Below are 25,360 nucleotides of genomic sequence, written 5' to 3' on the forward strand. Positions count from 1 at the left end.
CGATTGTCCAAATTTACACCTCACTGTGGATGTTTTTTACTAAAGGCACATCCACTATGCACTATAAGTGCACTGCAAAAGTACACATGAAACTGCACTTGGAGTGCAAAGTGGAGTTTCCTTTATTAAATCACACTACTTCTCAGCACAAACAAAAATTTTACTCCAAATACATTTTCGGTGCAATGAAAAAGGAAGCCACACATTGTTGATAATTAAACTTTTTTTTTTATCAGTTTTTATTAATGAAAAGAAGCATATACAACTTATCAAAAACAAATCGTCAAAGGAGTAACACGAGCAATCATGACATAAACAAACGCGCGAGACACAGCAGGTAGAATACAGAGGGCTCCCCTCCGAGGGAGAGTCAGTAATAACAGACCACCAGTAAAGTCCTGGGGCCCCCCTGGTACCAGCAATATCCTCAGGTGTTTAACTGAGACTCCAAAGATAGTATATCAAAAGAAGCACATCCCTCTTTCCGGTTTTACAAAAGGAAGTCTGTTAAGCTCAGAAAGGGAGAAAAGCTCAGAAAGAGGGTCCATCTTCAGCATCGGTCATAGAGATTAACATTAAAGTTTAAGGTACTATTACATTACATTACATTACATAGGTTGAGACACAATATCCGCATATAAAGAGGTGTACTTAAAGCAGGCCCATATCTTTTTGGCTAGTTCAGACTTGCCTCTCAGAGAAAGTGTCAAGTCTTCCATATGATATATGTAATCGACCTTGAGTAGCCAGCAGTGGAGCGTTCTCTGCTTCCAATACTGTGGGATAAGAGTTTTCGCGGCATTGAGGAGATAGGGTGTAAGAGAATTTTTATATGAGCCTGCTGGTTCACCTGTACAATGAAGCAAGACATACCGCGGGTCATTAGGCACCTCCCAACCCTGAATTTGCTTAATCCAATACAGGACAGCGAGCCAGAATGGGCGGATCCGTGGACAAAACCACCAGCTCGTTCGCCACATTCCCTCCACTTTCCTGAGGGAAAATCTAATGCAGTGTCACAGGTGTGCAATGCCACCTGGTTAACAACTTGTAAGCCATCTGTGATGTTTTTGTATGAGCCTGAGGCAGTATGTGCCATGGTAAGTATAGTGGTCGTTTGGGTAGGAGTGAGTTCCTTATTGAGGTCTAGCTCCCAATTACGGATAAAAGTAGGGGTCTTGTGGGACTCCAGGGACAGGAACGCATGGTAGAAATAAGAGATGGGTTTCTCCGTGGGCTGGTTATCTGAAAAAGCGGACTCCAGAGGTGTGAGCTCGTTTATGGAGCGTAGAGGCTTAGGAAGGGAGCGGACAAACGCCACCAGTTGGCAATGTTTCCAGTGGTCCATGTATGAAATAGGTAAGTCACCCATGATGGCAGAGAGTGGGAGAACACCAGAGGGACCAGTGAGCTGATGTAAGAGAGTCTTAGACCCCAAACTCCAAGGGGAGTGTAGGTGAGGTCCCATGTTTCCAGGTGGGAAGTAGTTATGTCCCGACAAGGACATCAAGGGTGAGTTGTAGGGCCATCCTTGGTTTTTGCACAGAGAATCCCATAGTGCGAGAGAAGAAGTTGTTAGTGGTGACGAATTAATAGACAAAGTCCTATATTTTTTCGGTATCCACATTTGGGTGGAGAGGTCAGTCCCACATAGTTCTGCTTCTAATGCGACCCACAGTTTGGTATTTGTACAATATTTCCAATCTGACAGTCTGGCCAACACAATGGAGCGGGAATACATTTGGAAATCCGGCATTGCCAGGCCCCCAGCACTCCGTAGGAGCCTAGGTTTCTTCCTGTTCCAGATATACTTATACACCATAGAGTTCAATATAGTAAAGAAACCCACTGGTATCCCAAATGGAATCATTTGCAGCATAAAGAGCACCCTAGGCAGCAAGTTCATTTTAACCAGCCCAATTCTCCCCAACCATGAGTGACCTAGCTGAGACCATTTCTGGAGGTCCGACCTATGTGTGTTGAGGAGCGGCAGAAAATTGTCACGGAAGAGGGCGATGGTAGAGAGCTGAGATTTGAGACCTAAGGAAAGGGCCAATTCCAAGGTGAGACAACGTCGCCATAAGAAACTCCCAGTCCACCCTGTCAAAAGCTTTTTCAGCATCTGTGGAGAGTAACAGGGTGGGCTGGGAGAGGCGCCGTACGTACGTCATCAGGGAGAAAGTGCGCAAAGAATTATCGCGCGCTTCCCTCCCCGGTATGAAACCAGTTTGGTCCTTCGATATCCACCTCGGGACTAGAGGGAGTAGTCTGTTCACAATCGCTTTAGCGTAGATTTTAGCGTCTATATTTAGCAACGAGATAGGGCGGTAACTTGCACAGTTGGCAGGATCTTTACCTGCTTTAGGGATAACCGTAATATGGGCATGGGTAGTTTCCGGGTGGAGAGCTCTGTCGTTTAAGGTCACGTTGACATATTTGGTCAAGTGGCCTTTATCAGCATAGGAGCGGTAATATGACACCGTAAAACCATCAGGTCCAGGTGCTTTGCCCTTCGCCATACCTTTCAAGGCCCTCAGCAACTCCGCCGATGTAAACTCCCCCTCCAAAGAGGCCAGGGCCTCCGGTGGGAGCTGTGGGAGGGCAGCTCGGGTCAAGTAATCCTGTATAAGTTTCTGCTTAGCATTTTCGTCAACATCACTTTGTCGGACGTGATAGAGATGCTGGTAGAACTCCCTGAATTCCTTAGCAATATGTGGGGTGGTAAATGCCATAGATCCCCCAGTGGTCCTAATTTTAGGGATGAACGCTGCCGCTTTCCACTGTCTGATGGAATTAGCTAACAATCTACTGGGTCTGTCCCCCCACTCGTAAAAACGTTGGGACACCAACCTAGATCTATTCTTCTGATCAAGGTGAAGAAGAGTCTTTAGGGACTCCCGTTTTTCAGTGAGGGTATGAAAGAGTGCCGCAGAGAGGCTCTGTTTGTGGAGCCGCTCTAATCTCTTGATATCCTGTATCAATGTATTTTGTTGAGCCGCTCGGTCCCTCTTCTTCCTGGCGCCCATTTCAATAAGTTTACCTCTAATAAAAACTTTGTGAGCTTCCCACAGTACGCCCGGGGAAATCGCAGTGCACACATTAGTTTTAAAATAAAAATCTAGCTCCTCTCCTACCATCTTCCTATCTATTTCCTCGGATATTAGGGTTTCATTCAACCTCCAGTTGGCAGATTTAAGGGGCAAAGAGTCTATTTTAAGAGTAATCAAAGTCGGTGCATGATCTGACAGGGGAGATGTTTCTATGCTCGATCGTGCTAGAAGTGGCAAATGTTGGTGGTCAATAAAACATAAATCGATTCTCGAGTACGTACAGTGTACTGCGGAGTAGTGGGTATAATCTCGTTCTCGTGGGTGCGTGATCCTCCAGGTATCCATCAACTGCGACTCATGGAGCTGTGTGCGGATGTATCTCAGTTTTTTATATGACAAGGTCGAGCCCCCTCTGGAAGTGTCCAGAGTTGGTTCTAGTGCAGCATTGAAATCACCCGCCAGGACCACACACCCACTAGCGAAGTCCCTCAATTTGGAAAGTGTCGATGCAATAAAGGTCGCCTGCTCCCTATTGGGAGAATAAAGAGTAGCTAGAGTGCATGGCATGCTGCCCAGGGGGCCCCGTAAAAATAAGATGCGGCCAGTCAGGTCACTTAACATAGATTCTAGTGTGAGCGCGGTACCTCTCCGAAACCCAATGGCAACTCCCTTGGCTTTAGAAATATTCGAAAGGCTGTAATACCAAGTGGGGTATTTGGGGGAGTACAACTTAACCAAAGTTGAGTTAGTGAGGTGGGTCTCTTGGAGAAAAACCACATCCCCTCGCAGACGGCTCAATTCCCGGTACAAATTGTGTCTCTTCCCGGGGGCATGTAGGCCCCTAACATTAAATGATATAAGGTTCACCGTAGCCATTGGGTCCCCGATAGAAGAACCACATCCCAACCACATTCATTGCGACAGTACAGAGGCGAACTGAAACACCCAGGAAAGAGGGGACGGGGTGAGTGAGGGCGGGGAAGGGGGAGGAATGGAGGGCCAGAGAAAAAGAGAAGAAAGAAGGGAAAGCGCAAGAAGAAGAGCAGAACAGCAGAGATAAGAGTAAGAGAGAGAGCAGCTTAGCGACAATTCTAACTGCACGCAGAAAACTGCAGTACAAGGGCTTGTCGCACGTCCGGCCCGGGGCCCCCGCGCCCGCTCCGTACAGCAGAGTAAGGGCACCGGGACCCCGCGCCAGGCGGCCCCCGCCGTGGAGGGGGGTGGCGGTATCCGAACAGTCGGATGTCAACCACACCATAGGGGGTCAGGGTCACATCACGACAGTCCGGCCCCGGCACCTCATATGGCCTTACATTGCTGTAATATGTCTAGTAAAAGAAAAACATAAAAAACAAAACAGTAAAAAATAGATGACATAAGAAACATAAATGATCTAAGACAGGGTCTAAGTAACATCTGTCGACCACGCTGGAAGGTCAGTGAGCAGTCCCAGATATGGGTCCAAGTGTGGGCTTACGGGTACGCCAAAGAGCAACCCAACATTATGCACGCAGAACACAGTGCACAAAGCCATATTTCGGGCTTACTCAGAAATCCAAGGCATCAGAGATGGTGAGCACTGTGCAGCTGCGGAAAAAGTATGGGCAGTAAAGGGAGATGCCTAACCGAGCAAACAAGGCAGGTACAAATAAAAACAGAACTGTACAGGAGTATACTTGCGGGAACCAAGAGTCCTTCGCCAGCCAGGGAAGCAGATCAGGGCGAATGCCAGGAACCACGCAAAGTGCATATCAGGGGTGCGCCTGGGTCCCCTGTGCCGCAACTTGGTGTTTACAACCCACTCTCTGCCACTGTCGATTGGAGACATTCGGTAAAGGTGGGATGACATCTTGCCAGCCAGGGAGGTCCAGAGCGGCAACATTCAGGTCATCACAAAATTGTGCTAAGTCCTCCAGGAATCGGAGGATTGAGGTTTTACCATTGGCAGAGGCAATTAGTGCTGCAGGGAAGCCCCATCTGTATTTGATAGATGCCGCTTGCAGAAGTTCTGTGAGAGGGCGTAAGACCCTGCGCCTATCCAATGTCTCCTTCGCCTGATCTGGGAAGAGGGTGAGAGAGGCACCATCAAAATCAAACGGCGTGGTGTCTCTGGCCTTCTTCATAATCAGCTCTTTGTCCGGATAATGGTGGACTCTACAGATGATGTCTCGCGGAGCGTCAGTGTTAAGAAGTTTTTGCGGTAATTAATATTTTAAGTAATAAGGGTTTCTGAAAATATATGTAAGTTATATGTTTGGTGGTGAGTGATGATTTCTGAAGGTTACACTACAGCAGATCATATAGAGAGGAGTGGATTTGCTGAGTAGGTATCTATTTTTGAGTTACTATGTCAGAACAATGGGTGGAGTTATGCTACTTATCTATAGACTGAACCATATTGGGTATATATGCAAATGTGGGAGTTATTAGGATTTGCTGACATAACATCTTGAAACAGTATAAGAATGGGGTAGGAGTATGGGAATAGCAGGAATGGTGGGATGAGAAAGGATTCTACACGTTGGAGAATGTAGATCAGAAAACCTATTCCTCCTTCTGAAGCCATCACCATGCCATATGTTACCAGATGTCAATCTTGTCTTTGCTTGTCTTTCTGAATAATAAACGAACTATTGGACGAACGAAGGATTCTTCAATTACTACTCCTGAAAGTACGTTTGAAATGCCTTGGAAGGAAGACAGACTTACTGATTCACATATAACACAAAGACTTTGCTAGTTATTAAGAAACGCCCCTGTGAGTGAGTATGTAGAGTTGTATCCAGAGTTGCTTCTACACTACATTACATTTTACTTCTCTACATTCACTTTTAACATTGTCGTGCCAGCCGAAATGATCAATTGTTTTCCCTACTCCTTGCCAAAGAGGGGATATTAGATTTGTCAAGTTTTGGCAACAAATGATCAAAGAACCTAGAAGGAGGCGTTTGCGTCAGATGCGGACAATGATCCAGAAGAGACAACAGTGGAGGTTGAGTTTTTTTTCTCTTTGTTTTCTCACCTCTCTGTACACAGATGAAATAAAAATAAAATAAAAGATACAGCCTACGAAGTTGATTGACAAGGCCAGTTGGACGGTATACTTCAAGTTATTTTTGGAAAATCCAGGACTTTGTGAAGACGTAATTTAGTTACGTTCGTGAAGATATCTGTCAAGGTTAGTTCCTAAGAAGGTGAGAGAGTCTCACATAAGAAAATATTGGGTTGTTACCCAAGAAGAAAAAAGTGTTGAAATAGGAACAAAAACTTCACGTTATTTGAAAAAGTCACCATTGTAGGTACAGAAGCAAATGTACACTTTGGGTGAGCTAATATGGAAGTCGGATTTTGATGTTTGAAGATGGAAGGTCCAAGCACAAAGGCAAAGAATCAACAGGCTATACACTACAGCACATTACAGCACACAATTCAAGAATTCAAGAAACAAGGCAAAGAGCTACAAAAGAAGAAAAAATGAAGATAAAGCAACGAACAACAAAGTTAAAGGGACATTATTCATCTCTTGTTTTATTTTAAGTACACACAGGACTATCATACTAACAAGGGGTGAGTGTGTTTGTTTATATAAAAGGGTAATATGGCAATGGTTAAACATCTCTGGGCTCAGAAGTAAGTCTCAGTACGATCGGGAAATGTATATATTTCATATGTATGGAATATAGGAATACATGCAGTAGTAAGGTAATTAATTAATTTATGCCAGAGTGTAAAGAAGTTCATTAAGAAGAAAATTAAGTTTAATGCTGCATGTATATCTTTATGTATTAAGCCCTGAACAAAGTTTTCAGAGAAAAAATATTGGTTAAAATGTGGAAAGAACTATATGAAATTGAGATAATGGAAAAAACATGATGTTTAGTGTTTTACAAAAATTCTACAGATTTGGTTTTAGGAAAAAATAAGTTAAGGATTGAACAATTTTTACAAAAAATCCAAACTTGGATTTGGTTATTAAATTAAAAGTAGTAAATTGTTCTAATTTACTTAAGGTTACCCAGAGAAAATATTAAAATATGAAAGTTTTTGTTCAATCTAAAAAATTTTTAAAAAATAACTATTGTTAAAAGTTCTTGTAAATGAGTATTTCTGGTAAAAGTAAGGACTTTGGTTTGCGGGAGAAGTTTTCTCGGGGAAATGGCCAATCGCAGGTCATGGGCAGGACCCAATCTGTGAGTTTCACGAGATTGTCTTCTAAACAATTTTTTGTCATTATTATAATCAGGAAAGTCATATAACATAGTGTACATGATTTTTCGTAGATGTACAAACAAAATATGTTTAAAAAGTGTTAAAAAAAAGTTAAACATTTTAAAAACGAGAAACAAGATTGTTACCGAATTGTACAGTGTAGGGTGTACAAACCATGGTAGCTAAGACTGTCAGTAACAGACCATTCTCTGAAGAGTATGTGACATGTGAGGAGTGTATTACCAACAGAGAGATGCAGATCAAGTTACAGACTGGTCAGTCATGCCATGACATTTTTCACTTTAATGGATCAAAGCACAATATATGTTTGTGTTAAATTTTCCAGATACTTGGAAGAGGGTTCATTGATGAGGAAAATATATATTTAAAAGGTATCATTACTTACTAAAAGTAATTGTTTTGAAAAATAAGATTTTTTAGGCCTTAATAACTTTTTCGAGAGTTCATTGAGATTTTTGCAGACAAAGTATCTGTCTGAGTAAATTTTAATGAATTATATAGGTTTACTGTAGGGCAAATATATTTTTAATAACAAAAGATAACTTATATACAAACATTTGAAGATCTGAAGAAAGCCCTTATAAATTTAGTATTTTTGGTAAATATAGAAATCTCTCTGTCATTTTACATTTAAGTATATGTGGATTATGAGACAGTTTCATTGGTATTTATAAATAAATGTGTTAGGGGTGCATTGTCCAATGCTACAGATCTGAGACATTGTGGGTTTAGCACCATTTGTTTTGAAAAACATCTTATGTTACACTAAAGGTGTTATTTCAAGGAAAACAGGAGGTGTCAATACACACAACTTTGTCTAATGGCAATTGAATGATAAAAAGATCAGTTGTAGTGTGAGGGACAGAGCCACAGTTGTGTAAATTAATCATGAGAAGTCACTTTTTCAACTTTTAGTGGACGCATTGAAAGCTGAATTTAAGACTGTCATGTGAGCAGTCAGTGACAGAGCAGGTGTGGTTCATTCAATCATACTGTATGAGGAGAATGCTGGGTTCTGAAAAGAAATTTCAACATGATCAAATTTCTTTCAGAAATAGAATATTTAGGAAAGCCCAACCTAAATTAATGTTTTTTTACAAAATTAAAATAAATTGTCGGTGTAGAGAAAAAACAGTAATCTGGCAAGATTATTCTTTTAGAAGATTTAATTTAGTCACAGGATAAAGAGGGGGACTATGAAATGTTGTCTTAGTTAGAATCAGTACAGACTGATAAAGGAGATAACATTTTTTGTAAAAATAATTGTATTCCAACAATAATGGATAGAGTTATTTTTAAATGAAAAATATTTCTTTTTGCATATCCAGGTACCTGATTGATTGATTTTTTGTTTTAGCTTATAAAATTCTGAACTACTCATTTTAGAACACTTTGTCATCAAACTTCTGAAAATTGTTTTATTTGTTTATAGAATTATCTAAAGTGAAAGAGGCCTAACCTGATACTACAAAGTATTGAGGGATTTGGCAAATCTATATAGATTGATTTATATTAGTTTTATCACTTGCTACAGGAGGATTACAAGGATATTGTTTTTTTAGTTAATGTTTCTTTTTGATAAATTAATTGAGGTAATTCTAGAAAAAATAATATTTTTTATAAAAGCTAAGTTGTTGTGAACTTATGTCATATTCCATTGGGGTTGGTTTTCAAACCATGGAATCAGTTAATGATTTAAAATTTTATAGGACAGGTAGTAAAGGACATGTATGCTATTTTAGGTTTAGTAAAGTTTTGTTTCTTATCATCTTAAGTACTCAGGTATTGTAGAACGTATGAATAGTATTGGTTGAGATGATAAAGGTAAATATTGGGTGACATATTTACCTGCTATAGTTTTAGTTTAAAAACTTTATTATTTTCTAAACCTAGGTTTTGTTAACTTTTTGAGTTAATGACAGTCTTTTGAGAATAGCATACTTAGTTTTTTTATATTATCTGTTGTATAGAAAGTAGTGTGGTTGCAAGTTTTGCAAACAACAAGAATAGGTTTTTCAGAAGTTTGTTCACAAAACGTGGCTAGGCCTTTGTTAAATTTAAAAGGAAATGATGTCTTGAATGAGATTTCTACTTCTAATGAGTATGTTTAGTAATTTATTCCAGTAGCTAAAGTTATGGTTAATAATTCTAGATCTGAAGGTATCAAGGATGTCAACTGGGATATCAGTTGGGACGATTATTTTGTTATTTTTAAGGTACATTGGGATTATAGTTTTGTTTCAAAAGTATTAGTAAAAATAAAAATAATTGGTAAAAATAAAAATAATTGGTAAAAATAAGAATAAAATGGGTAAACACAGAAAGAATTATCATTCTAAAATGGTTTACATTGATTAATGAAAATTATTTAGAAAAACATAATTTTTAAAAAGAATTTGATACTTGTTTTCATTTTCTTTTATAGATATGTCTTTTGCTTCTAAATTTAAAGAAAACGATTTTATTTTATTTTTTTATTTAGTTTTTTGAAATTTTTCCATGACAATGCAACAAGCACAACTAAATTTCTATTTGTTAAAAATTTTTGAAAAAACAAAAAAATAGTATTTTTTGATTATGTTATCAAGAACTATAATTTTTTTTTGGTGAACTTGCATCAAAAGCGACATATTGATCGGTCGATCATTATGTGAGGGGGAGTTAGAATGTGCTTCTCATAAGAATTTTTTAAGATAATAGGAAAGACAAAAAGGTATAATTAGAGTATATGAAGAAAAGGATTTCAATGTGTCTAAACAAAGTTATTGTTGAATTTAAATAATTTTGGAATGTTTAAAAAAAAAAAAAAATAGAAAAAGTTGCTTGCTGGTCATGGATAGATGGATAAATAAATTGAAAAATAAATAGAATGATAGATAGAATATATAAAATATGACAATCAACTAATGGGAACATTTTTATTTATTTTGTTTCAAATCTATATTAATTGAATGAATGAATGAATAATTGAATGAATGAATGAATGAATGAAACAAATTTATAAAATCGATTAAGGAAGAAATGAAAAAAAAAAAAAAGATGAAAAATTATGACAAGTATTTTTAGTCAGAAAATTACTTCTGGTTTATCTGATCCAGTGATTAGCTATGGTACATCTGGAGCAATTGATTCAAAATGTGTATGACAAGGCCATAAATGAAGTGTGAGTGATTTAGCTAATATTCAAGTTGTGTGAATGTCATTTTGTAACCAGTTGTTCTTTATGACCAGAGTTTATGACTAAAGGTCAGTAGGTCAGTGGTTTCACAGATAAGAAAACACATAGAGAGTGTGTCATATAATGGAACAGTATACTTGAAAAAAAAAGATCATTTTTAAAGTAAGATCATAGATTATCCATAAAATATTTATATGATATGGTTAAAGTTATAAGAGTTTCACAAGAATTTAAATACATTTATAAAGTTGAAAGAAGAAAATATTTAATATTACATGATTTAGATGGAGAATAAATTAAAATTAAATATAATTTCTCAATGGAATGAAATATTTAAAAAAATTTTCATAGAAACATCTCAGAATTTTTGAAAATGTTTATGTACAATTCTGACTCACTAAAATGTATTAATGAGTATTGTATTAATGTTTATTGTATTGTTTGTATTGGAAAAAAGAGAATCAGAGACATTTATTATTTAAGATGAATGCACTTATTATTTGTTGAATATCGTGCATTGAGGGGGAATTGTTAAGAAGTTTTTGCGGTAATTAATATTTTAAGTAATAAGGGTTTCTGAAAATATATGTAAGTTATATGTTTGGTGGTGAGTGATGATTTCTGAAGGTTACACTACAGCAGATCATATAGAGAGGAGTGGATTTGCTGAGTAGGTATCTATTTTTGAGTTACTATGTCAGAACAATGGGTGGAGTTATGCTACTTATCTATAGACTGAACCATATTGGGTATATATGCAAATGTGGGAGTTATTAGGATTTGCTGACATAACATCTTGAAACAGTATAAGAATGGGGTAGGAGTATGGGAATAGCAGGAATGGTGGGATGAGAAAGGATTCTACACGTTGGAGAATGTAGATCAGAAAACCTATTCCTCCTTCTGAAGCCATCACCATGCCATATGTTACCAGATGTCAATCTTGTCTTTGCTTGTCTTTCTGAATAATAAACGAACTATTGGACGAACGAAGGATTCTTCAATTACTACTCCTGAAAGTACGTTTGAAATGCCTTGGAAGGAAGACAGACTTACTGATTCACATATAACACAAAGACTTTGCTAGTTATTAAGAAACGCCCCTGTGAGTGAGTATGTAGAGTTGTATCCAGAGTTGCTTCTACACTACATTACATTTTACTTCTCTACATTCACTTTTAACAGTCAGTGGCTAGATTACGGGGGCGGAGGGCTCTGTGAACCCGATCGATTTTCAAAGGTGCATCCGCTGCTCGGCCAAGGAGGCTGAGAATGAAAATGCCTCTGACTGAGAGCAAGAGGTCATCATCTCCGGTTGCTTCTGGCAGGCCGCGGATCTCGAATATTGTTACGCCTGTTCCGGTTCTCTTGGTCCTCGATCTTGAAAAGGGCCATCCGGTGGGCGATTGCAAGCTGACGGGTGGTCGTCTGGAGAGTTCTTATGGCGGACGCGTGGCGGTCTAGGCGTTGTTCTGTCTCTTCCACTCGTATCAGAACCTGTGACAGGTCAGAGCGGACCGCCGAGACCTCCTTCCTAATCACCCGCTCAAGGTTCAGCAGCATTGAGGCTAGGCCAATTTTAGTCGGGAGGTCACTCACCCTGGTAGCCAGGGCCGTCTTTAAGGCAGGGCAAAAGGGGAAGCTGCCCTGGGCCCTGTCATTGTTGTGGGGCCCAAAGCAGCTGCCTCATACTTGCCAACTATCCCAGTTTACATTCCCTTGAAGTTTTAGTCCTCTGCTGTTACTAAGGCTGCCCAACTCTGCCCTATTGTTGTGCACAGATGACTCAACTGCAGACCTGTGTTTACATGTATATACTGGCATTCATATGTAAATAGCAGTGACATGCATATGTAAATAGCTGAGGCCAACTGCACTGATATGTAAATAAAGGATGCATTCATAGGTATATCATGCCCCCTGCAGTGAGGAGAAGATGTGCTGTAACCTATAGTAACCAGTGAGCAGTATTACTGTACAGCAATCTCTAGAAGCCAATCAACAAGCAGAAATGTGCTGTAACCTCTAGCAACTAATCAGTGAGCCTTAAGGAGTGCTGTAACCTCTAGCAACCAGTCAGTAAGCAGTAATGATATGCTTTAACCTCTGGCAACCAATCACAATCGCTGCCTGATCTGATACAGTAAACTGATTTTAAGTCTAGCTGCTATTTATTGTATGTCTCAGAAAAGGTGTAGAGCAAAATTGCATGGGGGGAGGGGGTCCCTAAGAAAAATTTTGCCCAGGGTCCAATCAATATTAAAGACGGCCCTGCTGGTATCTGTCGCTGTAGATCCGGCCAGGTCCCCTTCTCCCTCCGGTGTCAGGCGAGGGCATTCTGTGCTCCGGCCTAGCTGAAGGGGCGGGGCTTTGCGCAAGCAGCGTGCTGTGTGGTGAGCGGCCTAGGCTGTCTTGTTCCTCAGCGCCCTCGGGTTCCGCGGATAAAAAACGCTTAATCGTTCCCGTAGCCATTCCCTTCTTAGGCAGGGACTTGCCCGTCTTCCTCCCCATACTTAAGCTGAGCACGAGAGAGGGGATCATGATGAAAGAGATTGAAATTGCCGTGCCGATGCCGGAGCTCCCGCGAAGCACGTCTGCTCTAGTGCATCGCCAGGCCACGCCCCGATAATTAAACTTTTTAATACAAGCACATTCACATGTGCGTTTCGAAAAGGTTTTTTACAACAAACCAAGAAATTGTGTGTATCAAAAACAGAGTTTAATCAAAATTTGGTTTACTTGGTGTTTTTGTGTAAACAGGCATGTATCAAACCGTAAAATACAGAACACAGGAACTTACAAAGTTCAACTTTGAAAAGTGAAGACAATATCAGACATGAGTATGTACAAACTGGGCTGATATTGCCTTCATCACATGGGGTGTCACCCCTGAAAAATCCAAATTTGGAAGATGCACACAGTGTGTCAACATGTGCTATCTCCCATCATGGGGGATCAATGTACATGCTTTGGGGCTACAACCCCTTCATCTCAGACACTTTACACAAAACACGTACATTGATCCCCCATGATGGGAGATAGCGCATGTTTACACACTCTGTGCATCGTCCAAATATGTAATTTCGAGAAATACAATTTTTTTTTAGGAAAATATCAAAAATAAAACCCTATCTAGTTTTGTGTGTTTCACACTCTCCCCAAAACATCAATGATGTTCTTCATTTTATTTTTAACATCATTGATGTTTTGCTGTATATTTTCCAAATCCCGATTGCACCCCATTATCTCCCCAATCAGGATCTGGGCACTTTCACTGGTAAAACAGGAATCTTCTTCCACATCACCTACAAAACAAAGCAAAAAAACACACCATGTAATTAAAATATGGTGACATACATTGCTGAGCTTACCGGAAGCTGTGTTCTCCGACACTCACCTGTTGTGGTGACAATTTGCCCAACCTCCACAATCTCTCCTTCCTCCTCCTCCTCCTGCTCCTCTGTTTGTGCTTTTGGAAGTTGGTCTTCTTTGGGTGTCCTCATACTTGCCGAGTCTTCTCTCCCCTATGAGAATGGAAAAAAAAGAAAGAATTAGCACACAGAGGGCAGAATTAACAATATGAAACATTGTTTGGAAGTGTTGTACAATTGTTTATTTTGGCCAAGCTTCAAGGTCATAACATTATTGGGGACACTGTGTTCAGCTGGAATACTTACCTGCAGAACGATGTTTCCTACGAACGAATGAAACCATGAACTTGAAAGTGGCCATTTTAAACTGCACAACATGAAATCAAAGCACATGGAGCAGGATGCAAGCAATAATAATTATAGGAACATACGACAACTACTTACTTTTGTCAAGAACACGCTTGATCCTTATGTACTGCTCGTGCTCCCTCAATTTCAGGTCTGACCAGCTTTTTCTCAGTTGATTCTTGGATCGGTGTACCCCAAAATTCTTATGAAGACTCTTCACAACTTTATTCATGATCTTGGCCTTTCTGATATTTGAGTTTGGGTAAGGTCCATACTTCCCATCATAGTCGGTCCTGTTCAATATGTCCACCATCTCCAACATCTCTCCAAAAGACATATTTGAGGCCTTAAATCTTCTCTTCCTGGATCGGGGCGTTTCAGGCTCCGGGCTTTCCTCACCCTCCTCCTTGTTAGTGGAACTATTATTAGTGCGCACCTGCGTTCTCTCCGCCATGTGCTCTCCCCACTGCGCCGGAAGCGAAGGGGCGGGGAATAGTCTAGAAAGAACGTCAGCGGCGGGTGGAGTTTCACGCATGCGCACTGTATATAAAATGCAACATGTGTGTGTCGTCCGTACGATCGGTGAACAGAGGGAGAAGCTGACGCGATGAACGTGCAAACGAAGGTAAAATTTTGAACTTGGTACATCACTAAGCTACACTGCTTCTAGATTGAGGCCTGCATTAGTGGAGTTTAGCCTGACATTAGGGTTTGTCTTGTGTTGTGTCTTGCAGATATTATGGACGGCTTCAACGACCATAGCTTCCTCCCTCTGTGGCAAGCAACACACCCACTATACAGTAACAAACTAAAGAGGCAGGCAGCAATGTTGCAACTGGTTGAGTTTGTGAAGCCGGTGGTCCCAGGGCAGACGTCAACTATTTAAAAAAGAAAATTGGTAGCCTCAGGAGTACATATATGAGGGAGAGGAGCAAGGTGCTGAAGACCATGCAATCTGGAGCTTCAGCAGATGACGTTTATGTCCCCACCCTGTGGTATTATGACAGGATGCATTTTCTGGCAGACCAGGCTGAGATCAGAGAATCCCTCTCTACTCTTCCTTCCACGCGTCCTTCTATGCTCCATTCCACACCCGATGAGTCTTCTGACGCCCAAACTGGGCCTTCCACTGAGGAAGAACTGGGGGAGCCCAGCTTGAGCCAGGTATAGTATTGTTGTACATATTTGTGGAGTAAAAATGAATGATGTTAACTTGATTTTTGCTCACTAATTGCTGAGTTTGGAAAGTGTTTCACATATCAATAGGCAGTAGTGGCCAAAACCTTTGGGACAAGAAAGAAAAATGTGGGGCACAGAATGATAGTCTTTTCTATTGGTTAACAATTTGCAACAGTGTTGATGTGAAAATTGTGTGTGTTTGATGAACCAAAAATTCAAACTATGTCCCTTTTTTATACACAGGAAGAACTCAGCCAGGAACAGGAGGGTGTGGAATGCAGCAGCAAGGAGGTGGCTGTGGAAAGTGGCAGCCAGGAGGAGGCGGGGGTAAGCGGCAGCCAGGCGGTGGGCAGCCAAAGGAGCCTCACTGAATGCCAGGTCCCTCCCCTCCGCCTTCCACGCAAAAGGGCGAGAAAGGGGGGGCAATGTTGAGGAGTCTGCCCTGAGGCTGATTGATGAGGCTTCTGCAGCCCTCCCAGCAAAACCCACCTACCAAGAGGCCTTTGCCGCCTTGGTTGCGTGCAAGCTTGATAAAATGGAGCAGGGGCAACAGATCTTGTGTGAGGAGGTTAATTATACACACCCTCAACAAGGGTCTGTTGGGCCAAATGACACAAGAAACACACTTGTGTGGTTTGGCCCATGCCCCTGCTCCTCCTCCTCCTTCTGCCACACCTCCAGCACCACAGCCACAGACTGGAAGGAAGCGTGGAAGGAAGACCAGAGTGTGATGACCTGGGTTCAGTCTGGTCTGACAGAAGATGCAGCCTGTTGTAGTACCAGCATACCTGTTGTAGTACCAGCATAGATGTCATCTGCTGCTGTTCCGGGTTTCATGGACTTCAGGACCAGACTTCTCTCCCTCAGACATGTATTTCTCAGGCCACCAATTTTTGCATTTAAATAGTTGATGTGTGCCCTGGGGGCCAAAGGCTTCGCTGATCTCCCCAGTTTCAACATTGCTGCCTCCCTCTTTATCTGTTACTGACAACTAAATAAAGGTATTTTTTTTTTTTTTGAAGAAATACTTGCGTATGTGTTTTACTTCCAAAAGGCCAGTTTATTTGTGAGCAGGCAGGTACATTTCCAAAAAACAAAGTGAAATGAATAATAAGGGGTACCAACAATAAACAACCTCCTGTAGATTAAAAAAGAAAAACAAAATATCAAAAATAGAATAATGTTGTTATGGTAAGTTTACACACACAAAAAAACCCCCAAAAAAGGAGAAATTAGCAAACTGTCTTTAAAGGAGATTTTTAGGAAATCCAAAAAAAAAAAACATCCAAAAAAGAATAAACAAAATCTAAAATTGTGTAGATGTGACGCAAACTAAAATTGTATTGCTGAAATGGCTAAAAAAGAGTAATGAAATCCGTTCGGGAGAAGTGTGTGTGACTATGAGCATCAAAAGAAGTTCCATCTTGCAGCATTGTAAAGAACAAGAGAATGCGCTTCATGAAAGAATTTTTAACATTAACGAATGTGCTATATCGCTTACGAGCAGTAGTTTTACCTGAACGAATTTGGAAACCTGAACAAATTTCCGAAATTCGGAATTTGAATGTGAGCATGCGTGGCACCTTGTCCGTCGGAGTAGGCTACACATGATCGGAGTATGTCCGATCGGACCAGTTTGTCGGAAAATATTTCCAGCAAGTTGGAAAATTGGGTCCGACGCATCTTTTCCGACGGAAACAGTCCGATGCATACCACACACAGTCGGATTATCCGACAAAACGGTCCGATAGGACACATTCCGTCGGAGTCTCCGACCGTGTGTACAAGGGCTTAGCCAAAATTCATGAAGAAATTCGATTTTTTTTTTTTTATTATTTTTACTAGATATGTTTTATAGCAGAAAGTAAAGAATATTGTTTTCTTTTCAAAATGTTGGTCTTTTTTCATTTTTACAATAAAAAATAAAAACCAAATAATTATTATCAAATAATGCCACCCCAGTGTGAAAGCCTGAGCGGTGCGCTGGCAGGGCATCACAAAAAGTCCTGCCAGCAGCTTCTTTGGAGCGGTGAAAGAGCGGTGAACTCACCGCTCATCCACCTCTGTTCCCCATAGAAATCAATGGAGCAGTGCTGCCATACTGCCGTTCTGGCGGCGTTTTGCGGGCGAATTTAACCCGGTTAAAACCCGAACTGTTAGCAGGCAAATAGCGCCGCTAAAATGGTAAAAATAGCGCTGCTTTACTGTCGACGCCCCCCCGCAGCTCGGTGTGAAAGGGCTCTTAGGAGTGTAAAGATTTGCACATTACTCTGACAGGCGGTTTAGAAGGGGGTAATTGTAAATTAATGGTCATAGTCTGGGGCAATACTCGAGGGTACTGACTGTTACTGAAATTAAACATTTGAGATTTCTGAGCATAGCAGCTAAAAATGCAAGAGTGAACCTAAATAGTGATTGTAGACCAGTAGGCACGTATAGATGATTCCATCAAGGACCATAGTGAGGCCTCATGTACACTGCTGCTGGTAAATGGACGTTTAAGTGCTAGCCCACAGAATTTAGAAAATTTGGCACCATTTGTTGGTGTCAACAAGGGCTAAGTTAATTGTTTGTCATATAACGTTAGGGGGCTAAATGAATCAGCAAAGCGGTTTAAAATTTTGAAAGAAATAGAACAATATGAAGCGGGTATAGTGTTCTTACAGGAAACCCATCTATGATACGAAAGCAAGATTAGAATATATTCCCCTAGGTTCCCGGTGTGGTTTTATGGAGATTCTTACTCAAGGAACTCAAAAGGGGTAGCTATCGGTATAGGACGGGAGGTATATTATAAAATAGAAGAAAGATTAGTCGACCCGGAGGGTAGATTCCTCTTTCTGAAGGGGAAACTATGGGGAGTAGACTATACCCTCGCTAACATATACTGCCCAAATAGAAGTCCAACGGTTTTTCTGAAAGGAATATTGGAGAAATTATGGGATTTTAAAAGAGGAAGAGTAATTATAGCTGGAGATATGAACTTTTGTATGAATCCACAAATGGATAGTTCGTCCCGTGTGCAGGGGATTGGGAAAGAGCAGAGGAGAATACTAAAACACAGGCTATATCAGTATCAGCTTATGGATGCGTGGAGAACTATGCACCCAAGGACACGAGACTACTCGTTCTATTCCCCTGTACACGGGACGTACACAAGGATCGACTACTGGTTAGTGGAACATAGGGTTCTGGACGAGGTGATATCCACAGATATAGGAATTAGAACATTGTCTGATCATTCTCCAATATGCCTGAAGATCAAAATCCCAGGATTTCAGAAATCTCCTTTTTCCTGGAAATTGAATAGGGAACTGCTGGACGAGAAGGGAGAGGAAATAATTAGAAAAGAATTGGAGTTTTTTTTACCACTAATTTAAATGAAGAGAATATGGAAAATATTATTTGGGAGACACATAAAGCTTATATAAGAGGGATATATATTTCATTAGGTACAAATAGGAAGAGAGAAGGTATTAAAAAGAGTAGGGAGTTGAGGGAGGAAATCCACAGATTAGAGCAAGAACATAAAAAAGCAAATGGCAGGGAAAGTGGACAGGTAGTGGACCTATTACATAAACTGGCTATGAAAAGAGAGGAACTCGGGGAATTAATGGAACAGGAAATAAGGACGACATATAATAGGATTACTAAAGAGAGATATTATAGCGGCATTAAAAATAGTAAGATCTTAGCAAAGATATTGAGGAAAAAAAGATCGAAGAATTATATAGAGAAAATACTAAATAAAGAGGGAGAGCCAGTCTATAAAACTAAGGAAATAGCAGAAGTTTTTAGAGAATATTATGAGCAGTTATATTCCGTGAGAAAAAAAGAGACAGGAAAACAAGAGATGAAGAGAAGGGGAAAAATTAAAGACTATATACTTCAAGCAAATATCCCTAAAATACCGGGGGAATTGGCGCAGGAACTGGAGAATCCAATCTCAGTTCAAGAAGTAATACAGGCAATAAAAGAGACCAAAGGAGGAAAGAGCCCAGGGCCTGATGGCTATATAATAGAATATCTAAAAAAGTTTGGAGACATACTAGCCCCAATTTTATGTGCATATTATAATGGACTAGGTACAAAATATGGACTGAGCGAGGAGGCCTCCACTGCGACAATCTCCACGATATTGAAAGAGGGAAAAGAGAATACAATATGCTCAAACTATAGACCGATCTCACTACTCAATACGGACGTTAAATTGTTCGCAAAAATATTGGCCGCTAGAATAAAGAAGTTAATGCCTAGTTTAGTCCACGCAGATCAGGTGGGATTCATCGAGGGGCGAGAAGGAAAAGATAATGGAGTAAGGTCAATATTACTGCTTCAGAGGATGAAGGAGAGTAGAATCCCCAGTCTACTCCTATCAATAGATGCTGAGAAAGCTTTTGATCGAGTAGACTGGGGATTCATAATGGGCACCCTAAGGGGAATGGGGTTTGGACCCAAAATTTTGAAGTGGTTAAAGGCACTATATAACAGCCCCAAGGCAGTGGTAAGAGTTAATGGGGTACTATCAACAGCCTTCAGAATGAACAATGGGACTAGACAGGGGTGTCCGCTGTCCCCCCTATTGTTCGTTCTGGCATTGGAGCCACTCCTGGAGACGATAAGGAGAAACCCAGATATAAAGGGGGTTGAGATAGAGGGGGGAATACATAAGACAGCCGCATTTGCGGATGATATTCTGTTCTATGTATCTAGCCCACGAATCTCCATGCCAAACTTGTTAAAGGCTTTACAGGAATACGGGGAATTATCTAACTTTAAAATTAACCCAAGCAAGTCAGAAATCTTAAACGTAAATATAAATCCGAGAGAAGAACTTGACATTAAGAGAGAATTCCCATTTTTATGGCAAAAAGAAATTAAATATTTAGGGATTAAACTGACTGCATCAATAGAAAAAATATACCAAATAAACTATATCCCCCTTCTAGAAGAATTGAGAGAAGAAATAAGGAGAATGAGAACAAAGCCCCTGTCATGGTTAGGAAGAATTAATGCCTTAAAAATGATTATTCAACCTAAAATCCTTTATAAATTTCAGCTATTACCAATATATATCCCCCCCCTATATTTTAAAATGATAAATTCTTTAATTTCTAAATTTATCTGGAACAACAAGAAACCTAGAATCCCACTGAAGACTTTGCAAAAGGGAAAAGATGAGAGGGGTCTGAATGTCCCAGACTTTAGAAAATATTACGAAGCAGCAGTGTTAACACGGGTGGTGGAATGGGCAAAATTAGAAAGTAAAAAAAGATGGGGAAAAATAGAACACAGTTTATCAGGCACAAATCTAGGTAGAGAAATCTGGACTCCTTTAAAATATAGATCACTAGGGAAGACAACACCTTTGGTCACAAAAAATGTGTTTAGAATATGGGAGGGAATACACAAACATAACAAGTGGAAATATAATTCCCCTTTAATTTATCTAAAAGATAATGATTTTTTTGCACCTGGTAAAAGTACAATAGGAGGGAAATGGATAAAACAAGATAATATGCAATTTTGACACATAATTAAAGAGGGGAAATTGAAAACACTAGCAATATTACAAAAAGAAAATGACTGGATGGAGTTGAATGAGTGGCGATACCTGCAGCTTAGACATTTCGTCTCAAGACTACCACAACCGCTTAGAGATGGAGAAAATTTGACTGCCTTGGAGCGGATATGTGAGGGGAAATCCCCAAGGGCAGGTATTGCCCAGTTTTATAAGGTCTTGAGACGGGAACATGAAGCGGAGGTACCAATCTTCATTAAAAAATGTGAAGAAGAGATAGGAGCACGGGGTGAAAACCAAAATATAGAAAAAATATTGAAGATGGTGCACAGATCCACAGAAAATAGTAAGACGATAGAAACAAATTATAAAATTTTAGTAAGATGGTATAGGACCCCAGATATAATGGCAAAGTACCAGGAGGGACAATCTGGGAAATGTTGGAGGAATTGTGGACAAACGGGAAGTATGGCCCATATATGGTGGGATTGTCCCAAGATTGAAGAATATTGGAGAGAAATAATAAGATATATAGAAGTAATAGCTAAAATACAGCTACCTGAGAACCCATGGGTATGCCTATTCCATGCAGTAGATACCCCAATTAAGGAGTATAGGAATTCCCTCACAAGCTCATTAATAAACGCGGGAAAAAGTCTGATTCCGAAAAAATGGAAAGAAATAGAAGCACCCAAAGTAAAGGAATGGTTAGGAAAAGTTGAGGAAATGTACAGCATTGAAGGGCTGGGAATGGAGGAAGAAAGAGAAAGAAAGAGATTCCATGTGAAATGGAAATACTGGAAAATCTTTAGACAATCTATGATCTTTAACGAGGTAATGGGTCGGTAGGGGTGGGAAGAGGGGTGGGAGGGAGATATTTTAGAAGAACTCGAGAAGTAAAGAAAGAAAACCAGGATAATGTGAAAAATTGAAAGGCATGAATGTATATTGGTTCTATGGTTTTCTTTTAATACCTGATTATGTTTTGTACGCAACTTAAATGAAAAATTTAAATAAAGAATTAAAAAAAAAAAAAATAAATAAACAAGGGCTAGTAGTGTATTAGGATGAAGGAATTTTAGAATACTGTTAGTAAGATAAAGCTGAAGAAACTGGCGGGGACTAAAACATGCCACATCCACATTTGTTCCTAGAAAAAGTGATACATACAGAAAATAATTTTTTGGGGGCTACCATGTTAGAAAAGCCATTTCTGCAAAATGCGCTTTTCCTGTTCTATCTGGAAAGGTACTGGAAACCACTAAAATAGTGAGATTGAAATAGCAGATATGAACTGCCAGCATCAGCTGGTTCAATAGAAACTGACTGACATTCGGCCCATGTGTACTGCAGCTGGTTTCTGTCGAAGTGGCATAACCACAAAGGGTCTCCTGACATTGGCTGAGAGCACTGATCGGAGTGTTCTATCAGGGGCCGTCCCCCTGTCAGAACATAATAGAACAGCAGGGAAGATCCAACCTGAGCTGTCAGTTTTTTTTTCATTCAGCCCGCTGAGTTGAATGAAAAAAAAAGATAGCAGTGTGTACTAGGCTTTATTCTATACATACGATTGAAGTTCCTTTTGAAAATCATAATTCAGAATTTTCATTCGCATTACGCACCATTAGTGGGTCACAGCAACAGACCATTTATGTGGAGCCATTGAATTTTAGTGATTGGACATGTTGGAAAATTTATGAAGAAAGAACAAATTTTCGAATCAATGATGGAAGAATTGTGCAAGAAATATAATCAAAAAAGTAATGTGCATGAGCTGTGACCTGGAAAAAAAAGAAAATTCCCAGTCACAAAATTTCTTTGATGTAGCAACCTGAGGTGAAATTGAAGGCTTGGTTGGCAGAATTTCAAAATCAATGGTGGCACCATCAGATAACAAAACAAACATAGTTTTTGATTTTCGATCGACAAATCGTTCGGAATTCGATCCATGTATGGCCTGCATAAGGAGTACCATGGTCTATACAGGTGCTATGATTCTGTCTGACTATAGGCAACCATTTACCACCCCCTTCTTATACCCCTGGTGAATAGATTGATGCCCCTCCTGTTCTTGGCCCCATTGCCAACTTTTGATCTGGAACCTTATCAGTCTTGTGGCTTTCAATGGCTCTGTATCATACTGGAAATATATCAGGGGGGAATTATGGTTTGTACGTCTATTTGCGATAGTAATAATATTAGCTAAACTCTAGACAGTTGTAAAAGACATACAGCATACCTCCCAACTTTTGAACTTGAGAATGAGGGACATTTAAGGGAGATAGTAACATGTGGGTGTGGCCAAACATGATAGTGGGAGTGGCTTAAAGCGGAGGTCCACCCTAAAGTGGACCTCCGCTCATCGGAACCCTCCGGCGCCACAATTGGCACCTTTCAGGGGGGAGGGGGGTGCAGATACCTGTACAGTACAGGTATTCTGCACCCACTTCCGGGATAGCTCTCTGTGGAAAGGGGCGTAGATTACGCCCCTTTCCGCAAGTGCCCGCCCCTTTCCGCAAGTGCCCCGCTGCCTGCTGGGAAACACACAGATCCCAGAGGCAGCGGGGACCATCCTTATTGCGCAGCGCGATTCGTGCATGCGCAGTAGGGAACCGGGAAATGAAGCCGAAAGGCTCCATTTCCTGATTCCCATACCCAAGATGGCGGCGGCAGCACCCGACAAGACGATCTAGAGATCGGCTTCGGGTGCCGACATCGCCGGCGCGCTGGACAGGTAAGTGTCACTATTTTAAAAGTCAGCAGCTGCAGTATTTGTAGCTGCTGGCTTTAAAAAAAAAAAAACGCGGAGTCCCGGCGGACTCCCGCTTTAAGGGCAGTGGTTAAACAACTGCCCACCAACCATGATCCATTCATGTGAAGGAAAGGAGAAGGAAGGATCAATATGGCACAAGGAAGGTAGCAAGGATCACTATGGTACATGGAAGGCAGGAAGGATCACTATGGCACATGGAAGGCTGGAAGGAAGAGTCACTATAGTCCATCAAAGGCAGGAAGGATTACTATGGCACATGAAAGGCAGGGAGGATCGCTGTGGTAAATGGAAGTCAGGAAGGATCACTATGGCACATGGAAGGCAGGGAGGAGTACTATGGTATATGGAAGACAGGGAGGATCACTATGATATATGGAAGGCAGAAAGGATCACTATGGTAAATGGAAGGCAGAAAGGATCACTATGGTAAATGGAAGGCAGAAAGGATCACTGACATATGGAAGGCAGGGAGGATCACTATGGTATATGGAAGGCATGGAGGATCACTATGGTACATTGAAGGCAGGAAGGATCACTATGGCACATGGAAGGCAGGGAGGATCACTATGTTATATGGAAGGCAGGGAGGATCACTATGGTATATGGAAGGCAGGAAGGATCACTATGGTAAATGGAAGGCAGAAAGGATCACTGGCACATGGAAGACAGTAAGGATCTCTATCGCAGGTGGAAGCCAGGAAGGATCACTATGGTACATGGAAGGCAGGAAGGATCACTATGGCACATGGAAGGCAGGGAGGATAACTCTGGTATATGGAAGGCAGGGAGGATCACTATGGTATATGGAAGGCAGGAAGGATCACTATGGTAAATGGAAGGCAGAAGGGATCACTGACACATGGAAGACAGTAAGGATCACTATGGCAGGTGGAAGCCAGGGAGGATCACTATGGTACATGGAAGGCAGGAAGGATCACTATGGCACATGGAAGGCAGGAAGAAAGGAAAGATAACTCTGGTAAATGGAAGGCAGGGCGGATCACTATGCTACATGGAAGGCAGGATCACTATGGTACATGGAAGGCAGGAAGGATCACTATGGCACATGGAAGGCAGTATTACTATGACACATAAAAAGGTAGGAAGGAAGGATCCCTATGGTAAATGGAAGGCAAGAAGGATAGCTATGGTACATGACAGGCAGAAAGGAAGGATCAATCTGGTACATAGAGGGTAGAAAGGATCACTATATTATGTGGAAGGAAGAATTAGATGGAAGGAAGAGAGGGAGAGGGGTGAGTTCAGTCACATCAGGAGCACTGCTCTAGGAGCACACCCACACAACCCCTTTACAAGCACAGCATTGGCTGCACACTGGAGGTTGTGGGCAGACACAGGGGGACATGGAGAGGAGGTGGATCAGACCTAGGCTCCCTCCTCTTTCAGTCGTATGGGATGTAAAGTGGGCGGTGAGTGGGTGGTGTGGTGGGGGTGTGGTGGGGAAACTGTGCTTGCTGGGCACTGAGTGTGTCAATCTCAGCCTTGCCAGCTGCAGTGCGGCGCGCAACTGGCAGGTGGATTAGAAAAGTCAAGTGCCTGAACTTGTTCCAGGACTGGGCTCTGCTGTGGGATCCAGCTCAGATTTGTGGGACACCAGAATTTACTTGAAATCTCCAAACGGTCCCAACAAATCTGGGAAAATTGGGAGGTATTGGGATTAATGCAACTCTACATTAAATGTTTGTTTAT

Source organism: Lithobates pipiens, unplaced genomic scaffold (genome assembly GCF_037356315.1).
Source record: "Lithobates pipiens isolate NorthernLeopardFrog02 unplaced genomic scaffold, aLitPip1_a1.2 Scaffold_13, whole genome shotgun sequence".
Lineage (NCBI taxonomy): Eukaryota > Metazoa > Chordata > Amphibia > Anura > Ranidae > Lithobates > Lithobates pipiens.